Genomic DNA, 15979 nt, shown 5'->3' with positions numbered 1-15979 from the left:
TAAAAATCAAAAAAAAAATAAAAGACCAGTGATGCTAATCTTTAACCATGATTTGGGAAATTTATGTAAACTCTTGAAATCTAAATTTCCATGAAGTACTGTGGAGGAGAGTCAATGGTGGAATATATTTAAGAGGAATACAATGATAATATAGATTTCCTCTTATTTGTGGGTTTGGTATTAAATATGAAACTAGAGGCTATAAAATGAAAGTGCATGATCTACAATGATCTGCAGCCCTAGCCTCTTAACTTTGCATGAACAAATATGTCAAGTGTGTCCATGTGAAACTACCAGATTGATGATTCTAATGGTTAGCCATAGGTGACCGCAGATGGTTAGATCTAATGCATTTTAATGAACAAATCATTGGAAATATTGAGTCACAGAAAATATACACACTGTGCAGAAAATATGCTTTTTGCAGTTTTATTTGAAATACATATTAAATAAAGATTCAGTATTAAAACATTTTATAAAGTATTTGGAGCATTAGATATTTGCCTTCTCTTTTCATTTTTTTACATCCCATTCTTTAGTATAAGATTATCCTATAGCTATGGCACATTGATTAGAATAGGATTCATGGTTTGTGCTGTGAATTGGCTGATAACGAGAAATCATGAAGAGAAACTTTTCCTCTCTCTAAGCTTGAGAAATTTCCCAGGAGTATGTTTTTATTAATAGTCACCTTTTCTCTATTGTTATACATCCTTCAATGTACAAAAGACTTATTGTTATCTCAATTTACCTACTGTGGGGCATCAAGATTTGAACTCATAACTTCAGCAATGACAGATTAGTCTATTAATCTATTGTATCTTCTTGACTTCCTGCCCAGTTTTTCACAGTCAGAATGATTCATGGAACTGAATTTTTCTGCATCATTCAGCTTTGGCAATCTGTCATCAAAGCAAATTGTACACTCGCCTCCCATCAGTCAAAATGTATTTAAATTATCACTGTTTCTCCAAATATTCACTCACCTCAAATCTGTATTGCAGAAACAGGAACAATTCACAAAACTACCCTGTACACCAAAAGCAGAAAAGAGCACACACCCCCAATTAAAAACAAACAATCAAAGGACACAGTAAGAATTAAAAGAGAAATAAAACACTTAATTTCTTACCTATGAAAACTATACATAAAGAAAGATGAAAATACAAGTGAGTAGAAAAAAATTAATCATTTTAATTTTTGTTTTAATTGATAATTTCATGTCCATACAAAGCACTCAGTAAATAAAGGGCTCTAATTGTTGTCTTAATATGGCCACTAATCTTGAGTGAGCATGAGAATGTATGAAATTATGGTCATGGATCCAACTAGAGCAGGACGAGTCTATTCTGCAAAGTCAGTGCTGAAGATAGGGAGATCTCAATGTCTCACTGGTGGTTCTCTGACCTCATACTGCTTTCCTACAAAGCTTTATTCATAACTATTTTTATTTTAATGATTTTAGACAGCTACATTCAGCCTAAGAAGTTCTCCCGCAATATGCTGGAATTTTGTCTTGTGTTCTTTATCTAGACTCTATTCACTTTTCCTCTTAAAATTATTCTGCCTTATAAAAATTCCATAATACACTATTAAATGTATAAGAATTCTGTCTCTTTGAAAACTAACCTTTTCTTTTCTTGCTTTAGAGTATAGGTACAGGTAGATAAATGCATTAGCAAAATAAGGTAGGTGCATATAGTATTAATAGGTTTCTGGAGTTAATGGGGGATCATAAACATATGCTCAGCGCAGGACGGGAGGAGTTTAAAATAATATTTTTACAATTTCCTCTGGTAGTGTTGGTGAGGAAGAGAGTGGTATTTTTATTGTTTTCTCATTATTTAGATAACAAGTCAAGCAAATCAACCTCACATCAATCAGTGTAGTCAAATCTTTCAGTTAAGAGGGCTCCTCATCCAATATCCAGCCATTTTGGTAGTCATAAAAAACACCACTTCTGGAATTTTTCTTCATAGTAACAACCATTCACACACTCTTCCTTATACTGAGTGGGATAAAAATAATCTATCTTCATATAGCTTCCATCTATTATACAAATTCTGTGTTCCTATCTGCTTCTAGTGTGTAGCATTTAGAAGTAAGATGTACTGGTGCATATCCTGCAGTGATGAGTGCTTCTGGTTAAAATACCCAGGGCCTTTGTTTGATTTCAGTCATTCTGTTTGTATTTGTCAGTGCCTCTGGATAGATTTCAGTGTGATAATGCTCCTTCTCAGTATGTTCCTGAGATCAATACGTGGTTTTATGATGCTCAGGTGATATATGTGTTCTCTTTAAGGAGGGAGAAATCTGTGATACATGAAAACGATTCATAGGTAACACCAACTTCTACTCTTGAACTATGTTCTGTCCTCTATACTGATAATTTCATATTCATGGTAGCAATAAAATTGTGTCATATGGTTGCAATATAGCATTGTCTATATTTTACATAAGAGGAAGATTTTGAGTTCAGAGAAATTAAGTGAAATGCCTAAGATCATGATATATAAATTTAAGAATAATGCTGTGGTTAAGGCTCCATTGGAGGAATGCTTGCCTAGCATGAACAATTCCTGGACTCAGTTCCTAGCATTTGATGGTGATCTCCTATGAGCCTAGCATGTAGGAGGCAAAGGCAGGACATTCAGAAGTTCAGGGTTACCCTTGGCTCCATAGTGAAAATTTGAGGACAGTTTGGGCTATATGATACATAATATAATATACAAACCAGTAAACAATTAAGTAATTGGCCTCTTTGGTTTGGAAGAAAGAAGAATGGATATTTATGTCATTTGTTCCTTGGTTAAAACTTGGACTGGTTAGTATAGCATTTCAAAGTTTCGGAATTCATATGTAGAAGATAGGAATGAATATTGAATAAATGATGGAGCTCTAGAGGAAAAAAGATAGGTAGTAGAATTTTACTCCCTGATATCATCATGGGGTCTGTTTGAATCACTAAATAATTTGACCAAACATTGTGAAATATGTGATTTTCAATGTTATCTCTGCATCAGTGATCTAAAAAACTTCAGTCTGCATCAGCACCATATTGGTATTTGTAAAGCAACAGACAGCTGAACTTTATGCCCTGGAGTTTCTGCCTAAGTAGGTATAGTATGATGTTCAAGAACTGCATTCCTAGCACATTCCCTGCTGTTGTTGATGCTGTTATCAGGACCAATGTAGATGCACCTTTTGAAAGATATGCAGGAAGATTTCATAGGCTTTATTGAAGACAGAGAAATCAGGTGCCTGGGCTAAGACAGTGGATGTGAAGAGGCATTTAGTGAAGATATCTGCCTGACTATGGAGTAATCAGATATGGAGATAAATGGGAAGAAGCAAAAATAAATTAGATAAAGTGGTATTGATGCCACAAAACAAAGGAAGCCTAGATGCTGAGTTTCAGACAAAGCTTATTGCAAATCAGATGGATACCGGAAAGAACAGAGTTGGCTGTGAAGGCTGGTTCTGGTCTACATTCTACCTTCCTTGGTTTAGATGTTGAACTAAAAGTTTGTTCTTTTTTTTTCTTTGCTCTAATTGTGTGTGTGTGTGTGTGTGTGTGTGTGTGTCTGTGTCTGTGTTTCTGTGTCTGTGTGTCTGTGTCTGTGTGTATAACTCTGTGTGTGCATGCATGTGTGTGTGTTTAAGCACAGATCCTTTAGGTGTGGATTAAAAAGTGTTTAATATCTGCTAAAGTTTGGATATAAAGTATCTTCCCAAATTAAAACCTTGGTCCTCAACTGTTGGACCTATTTTGGTAGATTCCAGAAACTTAACAATGTTTTTATTTGCTGCACAATGTAAGTCATTTATGACTCTTACCACATCCCCCAGAATCCCATTTTCCATCTCTTTCCTTTCTTTATTGCTATAATAAAAATAGCTTTGCCCTTCACCTCTACCACTATGGTACACTGGTTCTTTACAGTTCAAGAAATAACAGAAAAAAACTGACCATTAACTAAAATAAGCCAAATGTAAATCTTTCTTACTTTATGGTGGTTTTCTTAAGCTATTTTGTCACATTAACAGAAAAACTAACATTAAAAATTAGAACCATAAAAGAGAAATCACTACTGAGATTACATGTGACCAGGTGTTTATCACATCTTTGGAAGCAATGGAATAATTTAGAAAATCATCTAGAAAAAAATATAGATGTGGACTAGAGAAAACCTTGAGTACTGCAAGCCAAGCATACTGGCCAGTGCTAGTAGGAATTCTGAATAGCTTGTAGCTATGGAGAGAGTAAAGATGGCTGTCATTCAAGAGATTTCAGGGGGAAATGAGAAGTATTTTATAGAGTAAACTAAAGGTATTGAGAACTTTGGTATATTTTCTCTATATCTTGGGACTTTGAGGAAGATTGAATTGATAAATGACAGACTAATTGATCAAGCAGGGGGAATTGTAAGGTAGCAGGACTTTCAGGTTATGGCATAGTTATCACTGTCTGGTTTTAGCCAAACTTACAGAATTTGGAGCAAACGTAGAGCAGAACCCATTTTTAAGGCTTGTAGTTTATCTTCCTGGCCCTGGCATTCCCCTATACTGGGGCATATAACCTTCACAGGACCAAGGAAGGGTCTCTCCTCCCACTGATGACCAACTAGAACATCCTCTGCTACATATACAGCTAGAGACATGAGTCCCACCATGTGTTTTCTTTTGTTGGTGGTTTAGTCCTGGAGGCTTTGGGGGTACTGGTTAGTACATATTGTTATTCCTCCTATGGGGCTGCAAGCCCCTTCAGCTCCTTGGGCTCCTTCATTGGGGACCCTGTACTTTGCCCAAAGGATGGCTGTGAGCATCCACTTTTGTATTTGTCAGGCACTGGCAGAACTTCTTGAGGAACAGCTATATCAGGCTTCTGTCAGCATGTTCTTGTTGGCCTTTACAATAGTGTCTGGGTTTGGTGATTGTATATGAGATGGATCTCCAGGTGGGACAGTCTCTGGATGGTCATTCTTCAGAAAAAAAGGATGTTTTTAATAATTATTTTAACTTGATAAGAGCTGTGGTGACTCTTGTTTGCAAAGACTCTCATAAAGGAGTATTTCCCATCCTTCATCTATCCAAATACTCAGAAGTCTATCATAGTCTTTTTTAAAGAGTTGGTGGAAGACCTTGATGTCTTTAGTTTACAGCTGGTTTTCAGAGCTAGGTAGTGCAAAACTTATGGGGGTCACAAAGCCATCAAGATTTCAAAGGAAGGAAAGCAAACTGGAACATGAGCTTTTAGGGCCAGAGACCTTACAAGGGTATCCCCGAGAGGAAGCCTTGAATCTGACTTGAGTGGAAACTGAAGATATAATAAATACTTCACAAAATTAAAGATGGCAGAAATGTGTGATATGTGGTGAAAATATCTGCTGGTTTTGAGCAGAACCGGCACCAAAGAAACAGTATGTGGGCAGCTACTGACAGGATGATAGGGAAGGGCTGTTCATCCTCTTTAGAGTGCATGTCACATAAAGGGATGTCATAGACACTGGACATGTGCCCCAGCACTTGCAATTTGCCTTGGTCAGTTGTCCATTCTAGTAAAAGCACCTTTAAACATTAGAGTGTGGGAGTGGTGGGCAGAAAGGTGGTGGTGGTGGTGGCGGTGTGTGTGTGTGTATGATGTGCATGAGTGAACATGTAAAAGTCAGAGGACAACTTTGTGGAGTTATTTTCTCCTTCTAATCAAAATTGGATTTCTTGGTTGAACTCATGGCCACTTTGCTGGTGGCTTTTTACTATCCTTTTAAAACTACATTTTCCCAGTTCACAATAGAATTTCTAATTTACTTTGATACATCCCTATTTCTTTTATGTAATTCTATTGAAATTTCCAGAATACCCATATGAGGTTTAGAAGAGATTTCCATCCTTATAGATAGTGGCAAACATCTAAAGTTTGAGCTTTTAATGTTTTGGCTGATTTCATTGTAAGAGACTTGATACACATACCTAATTATAATAGCTCATGTTGGAAAACATTTTGATGAAAATGCTATCATGTAGAAGTCCAAAGTGATGATACATCAACAATTAGCTGTAGCTACATCCCTTATGGACTGAACCGAGTGCCTTGAAGTTAATGATGAGGGCTGAATATTGCCACAGCTGCAAGTGATACTGGCAATGCAGCTCTCTCAGTGTGCAGGCATGTCTCCTGGCACTTCTTAAGCTGCCAGAGACAAGGGGTAACAGCTGGGCAGAGGGCAGTGTTTCGGCATGATAGTGTTTATAATAATGGTGCTACCAATTCAACTATGGCAATTCACACTTTCACATCCTCTATAGAATGTGTCTTTGGGGAAATTATTTGGGTATTGGGAACAGAAGAGATAAAATGAAAACCCACAAGTTTTGGGTTTGGGGTTTCTTTTATGATGTCTCTTCCTTTTTGGCAACAGCAGGCCCAGTTAGTCAAAGATTGACTAACATGAATATATAAAATGAGTGGTGTTGCTAGAGCCATAGAGCTTAGCAAAAATCAAGTTGTTGACTCTCTAGAAATATAAAACTCTTTTCAGAAAGGTCACATTCAAATTTCACAATCACATAAGACACACAAAGCAAACCAAGTAACATTGAGTTGCTTATAATAATGACAGACTCTCAGTTTGTTGTCAACAAAATAGCAACATGGTCAAAACATCAGTCTATGTATTGAAAGAGACTGAAATGTAGCATGTGGATCACTTAGACAATTTTGTAATACTGAGGTGGGATCTTTCCATTTGAGTTTTTATTTCTTTCACTTACACTGAATTGTGATTTATGAATTTATCCTGGAGAAGGCACTAATAACTTTTTTTTTTTCGAGACAGAGTTTCTGTGTGTAGCCCTGGCTGTCCTGGAACTACGAAATCCACCTGGCTCTGCCTCCCAAATTCTGGGATTAAAGGTGTGCACCATCACTGCCCGGCCTAATAACTTTTATACAGAATTACTGACAGCATTTGGAAGAAAGTAGATGAAGAGTTCAATAAATTATACAGTAAATGCAGGAACTCGATAAAAGGGGGGAGGAATGAAGAATAAAGAAATGGAGGGAGGGGTCTGATTCGGGAAAAGTACCCCATTACCAGCTTCCCAGGACAAAGTTTTCTAGTTTTCTTTCTCTTTTTCTTCCCTTCTGATCTTCCTTCTCTTCCTTTTTGCTTTGTTCTTCCTCATTTCAATGAGAACATCTAAAAGCACAGAATTGTTTGGGGATAAGCTAAAAGAAATAGTTATTTTACCAAGAAGTAGTCATTTTAGCCCAGAGTTTAAAAGTTGTACATGTAGAACTTGAAAGGAAACCATTACAGCTCAGAAGATGGAGACAACCCACCTGCCTGAGTGAAAGAAATTGAAATTTGGGGAGGATGTCTTTAATTCTGTAGGTAATCAGTTTGGGAAAAGGAAGACTGAAGAGACAAAGAGACAAAGGAAAGGGTGTCGATAAAGTTTGATATGCAAAAGTTCAGGAGACAGAAAGCATTGGGGAGAGAAAATAATCAATATCACACAGCCAGAAAAAATATGTTGAAAAAAGACAGTAAAAGAAATGGAAAGCAAAGAAGGAACTGCTAATAAAATCTACGGCTGATGTTCTCAACTGTGATGAGTGTGACATTTCATTTAAATCCTACTGGATAAAAAAAAAAGAATATGAAAATATTTGTACTAATCATTGGAAATTCATATTTTGATTTATTAAAAATATTTAGAGCAGATATTTTGATTTTAAAATGTTAAACACTAGAATTGCTTTATGCCTCATTTAATTAAAATATTCAGGCAACTTATTTGTTTATACTACATATTTACTATTTAGTAATAATTTACGAAAAGATGTGAACAATTCACACCAGTGTAACAAGTTTATTTTAACCAGAATTCATCAGTAATCCCCGTCATTTATCTCTAGGAATTTAGGAGAAGGGACCTGGATTCTATTTTGTTAAAGTTTTTTTTTATTATTATATTTACTTATATGTGGGTATGTGCACAGCACCACAGAAACTCTTGGAGGCAAGAAATATCAGATAGCATTGGAACTTGAATGTAAACAGTCACAAGCATCTCAGACCCTCACATGGGCCTGAACTCAGGTCCTCTGCTGGGAGAGAAGGTTTTACTGCTGAAACACCTCTCCAACTCAGTGTTCTAGTTTTTAATTATTTGATTGTTATAGGTTTTTTTTTTAAATAAACAGTTTCTGTTTATTTGCACACACACACACACACACACAAATCTTAGAATTCCTAACAGGGTTGGCCTTAAACTCATTGGTCTCTTGAATCAAACTCTCAACTATTAGGAACATAGGCATGTTTTCATACCAGGCAAACAGTTTTAAAAATGAGGGAAACATAAACACTCAGCCATTGACCCTTCTCACATAGTTTCATTTAGCATGCTTCTGATCTTTGCAAATATTGCAGCATTTAAGACTAGCAAAGAAATCTAGATGTACAACTTGTGTACATTTTATAGTCTCTTCAGGGACATTTCATGAATAATTTTGACTATAAGTTTCACCTAGATACTGTAACCTAGCACAAGCTGTGACTCTAAGACAAGTTGTAAAGTGTTCAGAAATAGTATTTAGGAATCCTCTGCTTAGCTTATGAGAGATATTATGATTATGTATTCTTTTTTTATTTGAAAACGTAATGTAATGTAGAGATTCAGCTATTCTTAAATGTAAATTAACCTTAAGTGAATCACAGAAACGCAGAGGATTGCTGTCATGTTCGACAAGAATATTATAGAATAACTCAGCGTCATGGAAGGTACTGGAATCCAAAACCGATGAACTGAGCCGACCTCTGAAAAAACCAGAAGGATTAAAAGCTGACTTCGTGGTCTTCCTATGAGCTTTGAGTCACACCAACATTAGATTTCCTGCTCGATCCATAAATTATCATCTAATATAAATGTATGACAAAACAAATTAGTGTAAATGGACATCATGTTGTTCTAAAGGAGGCTGGCAAAGGACTCATAGCCAATCTTGCAAGTTTGAAAACACTAGTTATTTTGCGAGAGCCTGTTGTTTTCGTGTAATTCAGCGACAGTTTAGCATCGGTACCCACTGCTGGCCTTATGTTCCTGCATCTGCTGTGTGAAGAAAACATTTTTCCCTTAAAGTAGCATCCACCATGCTAATTGTTCTCACTCCCGGTTCACCATAAGCATTAGATGAGCGATTTGTCAATCAAGGCATGTACAGGAACTCATTTGACTTTGGCAACCGCTGCCTTTTTCCGCGGATTCAAAGAGTTTGTAGCTCTAGGACACTGAAAGCACCTTCCATGGGTAGTAGTTGCCTCAATTAAATCTAACACAAACTGCATTTATACAGCACTAAATGAAGCAGCTGAACTCTGGAGTGCTCCATCAACTGTCGCTTTAGCCTACATGACAGGAGTGTAACTAGCTACATTGAAAATTATTTGTTATTTCTCTGGGTGTCATTTGCACACCATTATTAAGAGACATCTGCCGTATTTCTTTAAGAATTTTGCCTCGCTTTCTTGGAAACTATACAGTTAGAATATTTTACAAGCTCCGTTGTCCGTCCTTACCTGAGCAGCAAGCTGCTTTGCAGCTTTGTTTATTGGCAGATAATTGAGAAGATTCTCTCAGCTGCTGGTAAGCCTAGTTCTGGTGTTCAGGTGCGATATCAAAGTTGACTTCATTCCTCTGACACGGGGTGAGTTTTCCTGATTGGACAACATGTCATTACTTTGGGAAATATTGGTACTTTTTTGGAAAAAACATCACATCCAGCAGATACTCATCATAAATAGCTTTATTTCTCACTTAGAGTTACTGTTGGTTAACACTCACCAAGAACATTTCAGGTTGCTTAATGCCTTCTAGATAAAACTATTCCCCCCCCGGGCTTATTTTTTTTTTTATTTATTTATTTTCTGCTAGATCAATCCCCTGGTGCTAATATTCTTGATTATGTTTACTTTGCTGACTCTAGACTTTTTGTTCTTGTCTGCATATTAATGTTTTAATCCTTTGTATGATTTATGGAAGAAAGAGAGCATTATTATTGATGTGGACGATTGTTGTTTTACTTTCTTTTTTTATGTGTATTGTTTTGTGTTTTCTATTCCTGCTTCTTTTCTTGTATCAGTCTTATTTTCTTCAACTCAAAAAACATTTTATAGATTTTTTTAAATGTAGGTTTATATTTGACAAATTTTTATGCTCTCACCATTTCTTCCTATTTTCTTCCTCCTTCCTTCCTTCCCTCTATCACTTTCTTTCTTTTCTTTCTTTCTTTCTTTCTTTCTTTCTTTCTTTCTTTCTTTCTTTCTTTCTTTCTTTCTTTCTTTCTTCCAATGCATTTATATACACCTGTATGCCCAGTTGTGAATGTCAGTACATACAAGACTTCAAATGTTTTTCCACCTTATTTCCTTGAGCTGAAGCATAAATTAGGCTGGCAGGCATCTGTCTGAATCACACACAGGGATAAAGGTAAAGGCACATGCATGACCATGGCCAGGTTTAAGGTAGATACCCAGATTTGAACTCAGAACCTCATGCTAACGCTCTTAGATATTGTGCCATGTCTCCATACCTTCCCTTTCCTTTTGTAGAACTGTCTTGGTTTCCTCTTCTTATCCAAAGAACAGTTCCACACTTTGGCAACCACTTTCAGTAATTTTAAGATTTCTCTCTTCAGTCTTCTGTTCATATCTGTTTGTCTTGTAAAAGCAGCTGTGTGTCACTGTCATGGTTAAAGACAATGCATTTGCTTCTGGTCACCTTTAAGATGCTGTTGCTCATCAAGTCCACTGGTTTTATTATTATGTGGCAACAGGTAAGTTTCTTTGCTTTGTGTGTGTTCCCTATCCCACCCACACTCATCTGGGAAGTACATAGGCAATGAAAACAGGACAAGCTGCCTGAAGAACAATTCCTGTTCTTCGACCATCTTGATCTCTCAAGCTTGGTGGCTTTGCCTGTCCTCCAACAGTAAAATTACAGTCAAGATCTCATAGGTATCTTGAAGGTAGATGCCAGCCCAAGTCAAGCTACTTAATAGCAACAGAAGAGAAGTCTTCATATTGTTCAGTAGAACATAAGCTCTTGTGAATCACTTATAAGCCATAGCAGAGAAGGGAAACAAAGAATATTTAAGGTGATATAGAAAAAGTAAAATGCAAAAAATAAAACCCTCTGAATTATAGGTAAACATATATATTAACAACAATGATAAACATAAAAAGCAACTTGTGTTTTCTTACCTCTGGTCTGGCCTATGACACTCAGTATCTTTTGTCTTTTACCCTTAGCTCTGCATGGTTTCTGAACGTATATGAAAGATATGAAAATGGAGAATACCTGCAAACAGGAACGAGTTTGCAATGCTCATTTTCCCAAGTCCTAAATTAAATAAATCCAGGCCAGTGAATAAAATACTAAGGCAATTCTTAATCACTCAAAGGAGCATCTCTGGAACTGCATTGTAAAACTATAGAGAAAAGATCAGATGTTCTTTGGAAACTGACTGCGTTTTTAAATCAGAAATGTATTAATTTTAACATTTCCTCAACAAGTTAGTTGTTTATACTACATAAATGATGAATAGCTTGCCAAAACAGGAAATATACCAAATAAATTTAAAGAACAAATTCAAAGAAAGGATAAGAACATTTGATTGATCTGAAATTATACTTGCTTGGATAAAGCTGCTGAAAACATTTATTCTGTCTCCTCTAATGTGCTCTGAGAACAGCTGAATGCCTTACCACTGGCCTCAAGTGCCATTTCCTATTTAAAAGAATCACAACTCCCTGGAGAATGCTTGCATCCAGTCTAGAGGAGGAAACATCAAATCTGGCCAGGAACATTTCATGCCATAACACCAGGAAGTACTGATAGTCTCTTAGGACCTCTTCCAAATAGCTGAGGAGTCAACTGGGAAAGCCTACGATGCTCAGGCTTCAACATTTCACACCAGGAAGATAATAGCTGCAAAGTGTCTCAAGTCTCAAATAGTAAGAGGAGCAAATATAAAAACAAACAAAAGCCCTACTACATCCTTGTATAACTCATTAATTTCAAAAGTGACAAATAAAAGGGAAGAAGGAATTCAGTATTTTTTTATTATATTTGATGCATTTGATGTCACAGAGTGACCAAAAAATTCTTAAGGAATAAGCATTTCTCTTGGTGTAGAAATAAGTTCAGATGATCGCTAATGAAGAAATGACATCATTGCGATGTCGTTGTCTTATAATCTAAAATGGAATCATTTGTCCTGACCATGACAACCAACAGAAGCTAAAATTAGAAAGATAAATACATAACTCGCATTACACATTTTCTTAATGGAGATACACATAAATGAGTTTACATAGAAGGAAAAAAATGTCCTTTATCCTGCATAATCAAACCAGAAACAGGAACTCTCATCTGTCCTCTGTACTGAATGTCACCACAGATGCAGGAAGAGAGAGTCAGTAATCTAAAAAGAATGTATCAAGAGATCTAGAATGGTCTGGGTGTGGAAATGTGTAAATTTATTCCCAGAATCCAGGAGGCAGAGAAGTGGTCCAACCTGGCCTACACAGCAAGTTTCAATCAGGCTTTCAAGAAGCTTATAGTGAGATCATTTAAAAAAGAAAGAAACAAAGAATGAAACAAAGAAAAAAGAAATATCTAAATTACAAGAAGCTAAACAGTACAAAAACTCAAATTTGCAAAGAAAGGTTAATAATCTACACATTAGTAAATAATCCAGGTCCTTATCTGCAAATTGATCTTGTATGATTCTTTTTTTCTTTTTGTTTGTTTGTTTGAGACAGGTTTTTTTTTTTTTTTTTTTTTTTTTTTTTTTTTAATAGCCCTTGCTGTCCTGGAACTCACTTTGTAGACCAGGCTGGCCTTGAACTCAGAAATCCACCTGCCTCTGTCTCCCAAGTGCTGGGATTAAAGGAGTGTGCCACCACGCCCAGCTTGACCTTGTATGATTCTTAATTCAAATAAACCAAATATTAATATATTATTATAAGAAAACTAAAGCAGGATATATATTGAATATATATATATATGTATATACACACACATGAAAATATTCAGAAAGTATTGTTAAATTATTTAGAGGTAGTATTGACATGTCCTTATATGACTTTCATGAGTTTCTGTCTTACATATGTAAGCTAGCATATGTACATATACAATTATATATTTTGAATATTTTTTTCAAAATGTACTCAGAAAAACTTGTACAGGTTTTATCCTCATAATTACTGGGGCTATTCCCTCTTATTTTCTCTATGTTGGAGGTTAAGCCAAGTCTTTACTTACTTAGAAGCTAAGATTCTGGATTTATTTAGGAGTGTGTACAACTTTGCTATGAAGTTCTTACTAATAAACACAAACACAAGAAAGAATGGAATATATTTGATAATATTGCGTGTGTTAAGCAACAGAAAGTAAGACTTCTTTTAAAATGATTTAAACTGACAGGTATTTTTGGTTTTGTATTGTTTTCTTAGAGATAGGACCTCTCAACATCCTTCCTCTGAAAGTCTGACATCTATCATTACCAACATTGTTTCAGAAAACAATATTTCATATTGTCTTCATGATCATGCTCAATGAGCATGGGCAGTCTTTAATCAGAATGAGGGAGAACCACTTAGACCACTCTGCTACCCACAAATACTCTAATGGGGATCAATCACACCCAATTAAAACTCCAGGAACTATGAATCTTTAATAGGTTCATCATGATATAATTCAGCTGTTAAGTCCTCTTTATATCCGTGCCTTGGTGAAACTCAAACTCAAAATGAATCCTCGTCATGACTTCATTTTCAATGAAGCTTTCTGATTTTTTGTTTCTTTGTTTGAAACACAAAGGGCTTAGAAGTTTTCACCCAATTAGGTTCCTTGATATATGTTTAGAGATTTCTAGCTCGATGGTGCTTGTTTGAGCTATTGTTCACATTAAATACTATATTTTTTGCTCTTTAATAATTAAAGAGGCTAAATAAACATAAGCACCTGAGTGACTTTGTTTCCCATCTGCCACTTAACCTGGCCCTTCCCAGTGGCCCCCATCTGATCTAGGGTCACAGCAGGAACTGCTCTTTATTCCATTACAAATGAAAGTGCATCAGGAGAAGTGACTTGAACCTTTTTCACCTTTATCTCTGCAATGCAATGGTCAAGAGAGCTGACTTCAGCACAAGGACACCTGACCTGATATTTTCTAGTTAAGCAGCCTCAGCAGATCCCCACCTCTTCTCATCTGTGAAGTCCCAGTAGCATTTTCCCTGTGTATGTCTGCTAAAGGTTAAATGAGATTTACATGTGTTGCATTTTAGACAGTGCCTGGTACATGCGTGTCTTTTTGCTGTTGCCTGTTGATAGAAGTGTGGAAACAGTCTTCATTCTTTCTTGTGGTTGAGAGACATGAATAACCAAGGCCACACTGGGAGGATATTCTTTCTCTTTTGGTTTCCTAAGGCAAGTCAGCTGCTTGCCTAGCATGAGTGCTAGTACTGAGAAGGGTGTAAGCTTGTGGGTGTCTTAGAGGAGGGTGGCTTGCTCCCATACACATACATCTGTGGATTACTATGTTCTAAATATTCTGAGAGGATGGCATAGGGAGGGAGAAGTTCTAATAAGATCATTTTAATTTTGGCGAGAGTATTTGCTTCTATTTATTTTTAGGTCTGATCAACATTTGAAATCAACTTTTCACAGTGTTAAAAAGAACAGTCAAGGAGCTCTGCTGGAAATATTTGGCAGAACCCCAGCCAGAAGCCTCATCTTCACTGAAATTTTCTCTGCGTTGCTAATTTTATCCATGAATATCTATTTGCAGCAGATTTCCCCCTAGCTTTTCTTTTAGCTCTGTGCCTCACATTTTTGTAATGTAATTATACTTATATAATGAGTTTAAATAAGTCATTAAGATACACAAACTTAATGCATAATTAATTGATGTGATTACAAGAAAGAATGAGCACACAAAATACATGTTTGTGTAAAAGCATATTTCAGCACATGGGCACTGTGAACATGAGAGCTTTTTTTAGCATAGAGCAGTGTGTCACTCGTCAATGCTTATAATCAAAGGCAAAATATAGCTAACGAAGAACACTTCCATTTTCATTCTGTAAGTATAGAAACAAAATAAGCACCTTCCTAGATGGCTTATACTTTTATCAGGGTCATTTAAAATGTAGCTTGATGATCTAGCTTCAATTAATACCTCTGCTGTAGCCTGAGATAATCACCCAGTCCCCAAATTAGTCGATACGTTTCCTAAGCATTCTGTTTTAATGTTTTACAATAAAACTCTATTGTATTGACCTTCACTAGATGCAATTATGAAAAGGTGGTCCGTAAGTTGGTCATTATCAATAGTGGTCATTATCGATAGTGATCAAGAATGTCCTGAAGAGCGGGCTGAGCTCTCTGAAGGCCAAGGCCAACTGCTGCTAGACCTTGAATGCATTAATTTCTGCAAAGTATAAGTACTTTCAGAATGAAGACAAAGAGGAGGAATTCGAGGTTCTTTCTGACAAGCCGAAGGATGCTGAGACTCGGGCGGAGTTGGCAGAGATCAGTCACTAAATTGGAGAAAAGCATAAATGATGTTGAAGTCAAAGAACAATATGAACTAACCAGTAACCACCCACCTCCCGCCCCAGAGCTAGTCTCTAGTTGCATATGTAGCAGAGAATGGCCTAGTAGGCCATCAATGGGAGGAGAGGCCCTTGGTCTTGCGAAGATTATATGCCCCAGTACAGGGGAATGCCAGGGCCAGGAAGTTGGAGTGGCTAGGTAGGGTGGGGGGAGGGTATAGGAGACTTTCGGGATAGCATTTGAAATGTAAATGAGGAAAATATATAAAAGGAGAAGAAGAAGAAGAAGAAGAAGAAGAAGAAGAAGAAGAAGAAGAAGAAGAAGAAGAAGAAGAAGAAGAAGAGGAGGAGGA

Source organism: Mus caroli, chromosome 11, assembly GCF_900094665.2.
Source record: "Mus caroli chromosome 11, CAROLI_EIJ_v1.1, whole genome shotgun sequence".
Lineage (NCBI taxonomy): Eukaryota > Metazoa > Chordata > Mammalia > Rodentia > Muridae > Mus > Mus caroli.
Note: the sequence above shows the minus strand (reverse complement) of the source record.